Source organism: Rhea americana, unplaced genomic scaffold (genome assembly GCF_003343005.1).
Source record: "Rhea americana isolate MKP2758 unplaced genomic scaffold, rheAme1 scaffold_31, whole genome shotgun sequence".
Taxonomy (NCBI): Eukaryota; Metazoa; Chordata; class Aves; order Rheiformes; family Rheidae; genus Rhea; species Rhea americana.
Window position 1 is genome coordinate 1,333,608 of NW_028186435.1, and position 9,598 is coordinate 1,343,205.

Below are 9,598 nucleotides of genomic sequence, written 5' to 3' on the forward strand. Positions count from 1 at the left end.
AAGGGTAGCATTTCTGCCTTCATCGAGAATGGATGAAAGTGGGGAAGAATGAAGGGTCACAGGAATGGAGAGGTGGAATTGCAAAGCACTTTCAAGCTGAAGATGAGGCAGGGAGGWGGGGGTAGAGTGGATGGGAAGGAGGGTCCTAGGAGCTCCTCTAAGTGACCTTGGAGGAAAGAAATGGAGCCTCTTTCTTGCAAGCAGGCAGAGTCTTCATCAGGACGTTAAACCTGTTAACTTAAAATCTTTGGTGAAGGGAGGAAGGCCGATGTTTAACTCAATGGTATCGTTCACACAGAGTATCAAGGAAGAACTTTGCTTTTAACCTGGGACTTTTTCCTCCTCCACTTGTTTGAGTGGTACGTTTCTTTAGGGATTTCTTCAGCTGGGATTTACCCTTTTCACGTAAATGCAACATGATTTTTGGCTGTGCTCAGAGGTGGACACACTAGAAGTTAGTCAACTTTAGACTCCATAGCCGTAACTACATTTTTTTTCTTGTCACTTTTGATGACTACAGCCTTAGGTACAAGCACATGCACCTCTGAGGGTAGGAAATCGGGGTGCAGGGACTTCTGCCCTGCTCCGAGCCCTGAGGCTCTGTGGGTAGGTATTGCTGTGAGTTCTCCCATCTCCTCCTCTCGCCCCCTTACGCTGCCCCGTAGAGGTCTCCTCCAGAGCCTGGTCACCTGTTCACTTCTTTGCCTTTCTGCCAGCTCGGGAATGGTTTGAAAGTCTGTTCCTAATCCTACCAATGGAAAACACGGTCACGCTGTCAGATTGACTAATGTGGGACATAATTGACAGACATGAAATTTCTCAGCACAATATTACGATTGCAATAGCTGTAAATTGCTGCTGGAGTGGCAGAAGCAATGAGAGGGAGTAAAACTTTACAACTGTGCAAAGCAGCGTGATTTCATGTGCCCCAAGCTTTTCAGCCTAGCCAGRAGCAGCATCCCTACCTCCCTGCAAAGGCCTTCTCCTTCTAATTCAGAAGAATTCATTCGTTTTCAGAAGATGGGGTCTGCTTCTGTATGACTGACTGACACGTTTAAGTGAGTCAGAGAGAATATCAAAAAATAGACTTTTTTTTTTTCTTCCCACTATACCCTCACTTCTCAGAGGCAATTCCAGGAAGCCTCCCGTTAAACCTGAGGTGTGACCTGGTAAAACCAGAAGAGGGCAGTAGAAGCTAACAAATAACTCCATGATCCTGCATCAGTACCGTAACGGTCTTCTCAATGACCAACAAAAACTCCCCTTGCTACAAGGCGCTCAGTACTTGCCTTGTAAAATTGTGTTTCAGAGGCATGGGAAAGAAGAGTCTTTTTAGATACCTTCGTCTTAAAGCTTTCAGGCTGAAATGACCGCGAGGAGAAGGGTTCTTGCCGACGTGGTCTTTGTCGAACTAGCTCATCCCAATACCTAGGGGCTGAGACGTGCTCTCTGCGCGACMGGCTGTTTAGAAGAGCGCAGGGACRGRAACGYGGCRGCATTTCTGACCGCAGTCTGTCCGGGCTATGTTCAAACTAAGTCAAGTCCTGGGTGTCTGGCGCCTTCGCTATCTCGAGCGAGGCTGYAGTTTCCATCAGGCTCATTTGGGGTGAAGGGGGAGGGGAAAGCCCTTGGCGCAAAACTRCCCCAGGTAACGATTACTGCGACTGTCTGTGGAGAGCGGCTTCAGTAGCCGCGGACTGTCAGAGGCTGGAGAGTTAATATCAAGGCCTGCTTTCAGCAGCTTTTTGCTGGATTTGCCAGACAGTAGTGGCCTGAGTCAAAAGAAACAGATTCCCATGCGGGTCAAATCTTGGTTAAAGCTGTTGCCGGGGCTCYGTTGTAGGACGGAGATGGGCTTGCAGTGCAGCATGCTTCATCCCSGCAAGATGTTCCCTTCCCCATCGCTTCTGAGTCATCGAAGTCCACGTGACTGCTCTGCCAGACGTGGCCGTGCAGGTGTGTCTGTGAAACCATGTCCTGCCAGCCCTTTCCCTACCTACCCCAGCCCTCCTTCACATCACCTCACTGACATTCATTCTTTGACCTGTCCACACTTATCCCAAGCTGACCTCTTAATACCCTGCCTTTACCCTCCTCTGATGTACCAGTGATACTAGCCTTCATGTCTGACCTGGCTCTTTCATCCACTCCAGGAGAAGGAGCATCTTTTACTGGGCTTTTTGCTGCAAGAACCCTGAACCATCTTCAAATTCCTCCTCAAGATAAATTTTCAYTGTGAGGCCACTGAGACTTGCCAGCCATGAACTCCAAATGGAGGCGATGGCTCTGTGTATGTGCAATTTCTGGGGSCTCTTTCCATTTAATCCCTTGCTGCTGGCATTTTGAGAGGTGAGGCTGGATACAGGAGCCCCCAGATGAAGGTGCTGCAGAGCTCCCTGCAGCCATGGACCTCTGCAGCCAGCATCAAGTGGAGGGGCTTGCCAGGGTGGGAGCAGAGGCTAAGCAGGAGTGAGCACGGCTTTTCTTAGTCCTGCTGGAGACTGCTCGCCACTTCTGTAAAATCAGTCTGCATTTACTTATTGGAGTGCAGCCAGCAAAACCTGGAGCCAAATCCCAGACTTCCAGACTTGACAGTTTTGACTCATGTAACTTGAGAAACACTAAGAAAAGTGTTTCATTGTGGCATAGGTCTTAGGGACTGCTCTGAGCACCAATGCTGGGCAGCAGAGCAGCAGCCCTTCAGCTGGAGGCAGTAAATGTGAGCAGCTCTGACCCCCACAGAGGCACCTCTGCCTGTGGATTTTCTAGACCCCAGCAGAAGTCTAAAAGCATCCTGTGAACCAATTTTCAGCCCTCGTATTTGGCCTCTCTTTTCATAGCTCTTTTCCTCAGGATAAGGTCTTACACTTTCATTTTCTGTCTTGCTTCAGTAAAGGTCAGCTCTTTCTTTCCTAGTTTCCTCCCATGTTACCACTTGGCGGATAGCTCCAGCCAGCCTGCCTCAGTAGTTGTGCGAGGTTGTTCTGTCTCTGCTGTAKCTCCTAGTTTGCTTAACAGAGGTGTTATTGCCCTGGGCAGCGTTTGCATCATCTGGGCTGTTTGGTTTTGCACACAACATGCACATTTGTGCGGAGCCTCCTTCTCACACAGCTGAGAGGCTTCTTTAATTTTGTAATTTACTTAGTGTACTTAAAAAGCAACCTGAAGATAAACTAAACCAGACTCTTAGGAGACCAGGAGAGTCCTGAAAGCAAAGAAAAGGAAAGGCTTCTCTTGTATAATCTTCATGGTGTCTCTTTGTTGCAGGACTTGCATTTTATATATCTGCATTAGCTTGAGATGCAATGGCCTGCTCCTGAGGCCTCAGCTGCAGAGCAGACCGAGTGTTTGGTGTCATGGGGTTGTGTTGTTTTGTAACGCTCGTAGCTTTGTTGTTGCACTGCAGCACAATTTAGAGCAGAAGAACCRTGAGCGGTCAGCAAGGTGCTTTCTTTCTGGTGTTTTCCTTGTGATGAGAAAAATGACTTGTTGGCTTTGCAAAGCTGARAGTCTGATGTTTAAAAAGCTGAGGCTAAGGAGTTCATCCTGAAAAAATTTTGTGGGGCCTTTGAAAAGTTCTGCTTTGCAAATGGTGCTTGCCAAGCAAACGCAATGACTTCATACATCTGTTTTTCAGAGGCTTGACTGAAGGATCCTGGATCCTGGGTCTGACCCCACTAATGTTTGCAAATATGCCTTGTTCTAGCTGCTAGTGAATTCTGGCTCTCATATACAGCAACAGATGCAATAGAAGAAATGGGGTTCTTCCCAAGACTTTCTAGTCCTGCATACTCATTTGGAAATCAATTTAATGCATTTTAATTGCCTATTTTTCTCCTTGGTTTTCTCTTTACAGCTACACACCAGAAAAAAAAAATAATAAGCTAGAGTCTAGCCAGGCAGGCTGCTAATGAGGAAGCTTGACTGGAGAAGATTTTAATTCCCAACATTTGATTTTCAAGGCGGCTATTTCAGCATACAGGAGTGTCACAAAACAGGAATGCTGCCATTAGCTAATGGAACAAAAGCTTTGGGTTCATATGCCATTTTGCTACCTAAAGAACTATACACTTAGATCCTTGCCCAAATTACAGAGGCTTGACCATCCTTTTCAGGATGCTGRTGCCCTTAGCCAAGCCATCCCTCTAGAGAAAACACCTACTGTACATGAACTATGGTGTGAAAAGGGTCAGGGAGATAAGAGCTGAGGTGTGAAGAGGTGAAGGGATATGTTAAGGGCTCAGCCTTTTGGCAGGCTTTCACTATTCCCCTTGGTAAAGGGAAATTTCTGTCCCTCCCAAGCTGAGGGAAGGGCTTCTCAGAAGCTCCTCACCAGCGGGGCATTTCCGTGAGCAGGAGGATTTCACTGAGGTCYCTGGCATCCCTGGACAGCCACAACTAGCCGGGTTGCAGAGAGCTGTGCTGGGAGCTGGGATCAGGGCCGGCCACCGCAGAGGCACCCCCGGCTCTGTGGCTGCTGTGGTTGCGGCACCGCCGGAGTGACGTGCCCAAAAGACTGCGCTGGCTGCTGGAGACCGCCGAGCGCAGGCTCTCCATCCTAACCCCGTTGTTTCCAATAGCACACAGTTTTCTGTATCTTTCATCTTTTAGGCTGAAAAGTTACAAGTTTCATCCCTGACCAAGGCCATTCATTTTGGAAAGACTGAGCAGCTCAACATTTGGTGAAAATAAGAGGAGAGCAGAAAGTATTCTGCTTTCCGCCTTTAGGTTGTAGCTGCTCGTTACTTAGTTTAAATCTAAAGGATGCTCCTCAACAGCACATAGCCCCAGGTAAGCGAAAAAAAGAAAAAAAATGGACACCCCATTTCACCACCTGGAAAATGTTCCCTTTCTCCCTCAGTCCCCCTCATCCCCTGTGCTGTCTTATGATGCTAAAAGTACTAGGGAGAATTGAGGGGCAGGTGGGGAGGTTTAAGCAGGAACTGATGTTTTCAGGTATCTGGCGCAAGGGGACATGGTCAAAATTGCTACTACAGAAGTCCAAATCCTAACTATTCATGAAGGTAAGCCCAGAAAAGTTTAAAGCAATGATTTTTTGTTTCCCAGAGTTTAATAAGATTACTGATTGTGCATCAGAAAAATGAGGTCAGTAAAAAATATACAAGTGTTGGAGTATCAATATTAGAAGGATAGAAAGTTGGGTAGGGAAGAAAGAAGTACAATAAATAGGACTGTGCACATGCAGAGCGCTAACAGGCAGGCTCTCCTGGGGCTCAGGGCTGGGACTTGCTCTGCTCAAGAGTTTTATATAAATGAGCCGGAGGTTGGATCGAATTGCTGGGTGTCCAGACGCCGATGACATCATGATAGGAGGGGAGGCTGCAGATAAATTTGAGGAATGCACCAGACTACAGGAGGATTTGGAGCCGCTGGGGAAAGGGGCTAATACAAAGGAATTCAATATTACACAGTGGAAGGTTATTCCTTTAGGGAGAACCAATAGCACATTTAAATGCAAGTTTAATGAAATAGAGCAGGAGGAAACTAATGCAGAAAGAGGCTTGGGCTCGTGGTGAGCAACGCAGGGATTGCAGCCGCCCCACAAGTGCAGGGGAGCACAGCCGAGGTTTTGGGAACGAGGGCTCCCGTTGCAGCAGGGGAGCTCAGGGCTCCCCACTGGGTCGTGCAACCAGGATGCTCCCAGCACCAAACTGGGAGTCCGGAGCAGGCCAGCCCCYGATTACGGGGAGGGAGATCACAAAGGACCCTTAACCATTGCCAGACRCGTGCCGTGAGCAAGGACTTGGAGCCTTGGCACCAGAGGGAGATGGTACAGTAGCACGTGTGCGCTTGACAGAGATGACTTCAGGTTTRCTTGGGCCCCCGAGGCCGTGGGTTGTGAGCACGGCTCGACCTGCAGCACCTGTGGCCTGATCGGCTCGATCTGGGTGTCATCTGGCTCAAAGGGGAGATGCGCTTGGGGCCCAGCTCTGAGGGAAGGAGGCTAAAAGCAGACTTTCCAGGGAGCGTAAAGCTCGCCGGCTTGCCAAGAGGGAAGGGAGCTGCCATCGCGGTGGGGGAGCCGCGTGACGCTTCCCGGTTGCCGACAAGCGCGAGCTCACGCAGCAGCTCTGGGTGGTGTGGTGTCCCCACACGGCGGCCCCCAGGACTCCCCGCGACCACCCGGCTCGYGCAGCCATCCCCCCTCATGGCTGAATCAGGGGGAGCTGGGGAAGAAAAGAAGTGCTTTGCACGGCCTGGAAGCGAAGGCGCGCTCGCCGGGGTGAAGGAGGTGCAAGCAGYCGCCCGCACAGCGGAGGGGAATCAACGCCTACCACGGGCTTCGGCCGCCAGCAGACACCACAAGCTTCACTTTTCCGTTCCCCTGGAGAAGGGGCTGCTCTGCTGCCAGGTTGAGTCCCCGTTTTCCAGTGCACCCCGTCGGGCTCTGCTTAGCCACATATTTTCAGGCGAGGCAAAAGTCTCGTCACCTCCCTCTGCACCAGCAACCGGAGAAGTCTGAAACACCTGAAATACTGCTGGAGCTCGAGTGTKTGGTCTGCCAGAAAACTTTATCACTGCTTCTTTGTAAGTCTGCCCGTGCTGTACAAGTACTAAAAATCACCTGTTGTCTAATAATATTTTACAAACAAAATCAATAAATGCATGAGTTTTTTTTTTAAAAAAAAAACACTCACTGTATTGCACATTTCATTTATGGTGCCCAAGAGGAACAGCAGAAGAGAAGAGCCCCGGGATTTTTTAGGTTGGCAGTGGCTGCACTGTGCAAGCAGAGAACCTGCCTCTCCGACCCTGGGGTCAGGCGAAGGCTCTGCGGCCAGGGAGCCAGGATTCAGCCTTCCCGCGCCCGGCACCACGCGGAGCCTTCGGGAACGCGGCAGCCCGGGGCTGCGAGCGGCTGYAGCACCCGCGGAGCGCCCTGCGTGCCGCCGGGCACTCCTGGCAGTCAGGATTCCCGGCGGGAATCAGAATCGAGGTTCCTGGAGGGAATCGCTTCCTTCTCACAGAAGGAGCACCCTGCCTGGGACTCAGYTTTTTTCGATGAGGCAAAGGCAAAGTAAAGGAAAGGAGCGCCAACGCCATGTGTATCCTCATGAATTTATTTCCCAGAACTGACATCTTTGTTTAATTCAGTCTCTGCTTTCTGTATACGGGCCTGGTCTGTCTTTATTTTAAAAAGTCAGTGTCTGAATGGGTGACTGTAGCTCCAGAAGGGTTTAAGGTCTGTTGCCTGCAGTCYTTGGCTGGCTTCCTAAATAGTCGTTTAAAAAGAGTCCACTAAATCAAAAGCCAGGTAAATCAACAGAGCACTCAAAGTCGTAATGAGACTGGTTATAAGGTAAATTACAACATTATTCAAGCACACAAAATCCCTCCTCTGGCATTTGTCCTGCTAAGTGCAATGCACCTTAAAAGTGATGAAATGATTTCTGGCAGCCCCTTGAAGAGGCTGCGCCGAGTGTCTGCTTCCTCGCCACCTCTTTGCTCTTAGGGACGTACTGCAGCGGCTGGCCCCTGCTAGTGCRTTTGCTTGCCGGAAAGGCTGAGGCATTTGCAAAGCAGTGGGGTACCAGCCACAGACACTGCTCTCCGAGTGCTGCTCTCTCAATTCCCAGCGAATCTGGTTACCACTTTCAAAGCGCGGAACTAGCAAGACTGTAATTGGAGACTTGGTTTAGGGAGGTTTGAGACTTACTTACAAATCTTTTGTTACGATGAACGAAATTCCGGACTGATGCTGATGCTTCTGAAGCAGCCAAGACCCAAAAGACAGGAGCACAGACCCTAAGAAGCCCCACGCGCTGCACCACTAACCTGCAGCCTCCCAGGAGGAGGCAACGGCTACGTTTTGGAAGAGTGAAGGAAGGTGCAGTGTAGCCTGGGAATACTGTAGCCACTGAGTTACTCGGAAGTGGCAGGCAAACCATCCCTCTCAGTCTGTGGAGGTCCAAAAGAAAGGGACAGAAAAGTAAAAGGAAGGAATAACACACACACACATACATGCACAACACAATATAATGTGAAAGTAATCTAATGTGCATGAATCAGTCTCTTCTTYGATTAAAACATCCTGTACAAATACTCCACGGTTTGTTTGTTTGTTTTTAAGGATAATAGTACATTTGCATGCAAGAGCTGAGGGTAGAGGGCAAGTTTACAGCCTTACTTGCAAAGATGTATGGAAGGAGCAAAAGTGATCAAAAAAGCGCATATTTACCCCYGCGGTGTTTGCCTCTTCCCCTCCTATGATATCCCAAGCCGTCCTCCTGGCAGCCTTGCATCTAACAGAGGACCAGCCCCAAGAGTCTATGCCACACGGCAGAGGCAGCAGGGCCAGCTCCATTCCCCACTGCACTGCACTGCCTTCAGCCCRAACCCCTCAGCTCTGGCTCTGGTCGGGTCGTCTTCCCCCAGGCGGGAAAGCTGTGCCGCACCACTGCTCCCCTTTCCCAGCAGCATCGTCTTAAAGGCTCAGGCATGCAGTCCAGTTTTCCCACGTTATTGGGGCTGTGCAGACTCACCAAGGACAAAAAAGGCAGAGCCAACGGCTGGACCCTCCCCGGCAGCGCACCTAAGCGCTGACTACAAGCAGCAAAAGCTCAATTTTGAAGGGGGACAGCGCTAGCCCCTGCTCGGCGTGGAGCGAGCCCGCTGCCTTCGCTCCCCTAGGCCTGGGGCACGGGGAGGCAGCACAGCCCCTCCGAGGGGTTCCCGGCAGTGGTGGGCTGGCGACCGCTGCCTGCGCCGGGGCTCTCTGCTCGGCCCCACGCCTCCGCGGAGCGGCTCTGCTGCCGCCCGGCCACCAGGGATCAGGGCCGGCCCTGGAAAGACGGGCCGGCGTCCAGGGAGGCCAGCGCCGCCAGTGCGCTGGTCCCTGCCGTCCGGGCGCAGCRGCAGGCGGCCCTTCCCTGGAAGGGAGGACGGGAGGCCTCAGGAGCGCGGCAGCGTGCGGCATCCGCGCGGCCCTCTCAGCCCCCAGCCCCGGGTACCGCTGGAGCTGAAAGCAGAGACTTCTCTCTTTTGCCAAGCACCGGGGAGATGAAAAAAGTCCTGCAGGAGAGCTAGACATGACGGCAAAGGCAAGGGAGATCCCGTTTCAGTTCCCTGCTGACCTAGTGCTGGAGGTCACTGCAAATTTGCTGCGAATACTCCGAGGTTGTCTTTGCCCCCCCCCCTTTTTTTTTTCTTTTTTTTCCCTTTTTCTTTTTTCTTTTTTTTCCTGTGGAAAGAGTCGTAGGTTTGTGTATTGGAAAGTCGGAATTAATTAAAACCAATTGTAGCCATAGCAATTACGGGTAGGGTTTAGCCGTTAGATTTAGGAAAATGAAGAAAACAATGACTGCACGCCTGCTGCAGGGGCCGGCCAGGCGCGCGCCTCTGCGGCAGCGCAGAAGAAAGGACTTGGCATCTGGGAAGCGGCTTTTAAAAATGGCCAGGGCGCATTTGCTACAATAATCCACTGAAACAACAGCCGTCTAAAAATAGGGTTGTTTTCTGTACTAAGCTCCTTTTAACTTCGTTAGTCATCACCAACTCCTAAAATAAGCCCCGTGTAACAGTCTCTCCTAGTAGCGGCTGTAAACAAACTCGGGGCGGAGGGAGGCGCAGGGGAAGG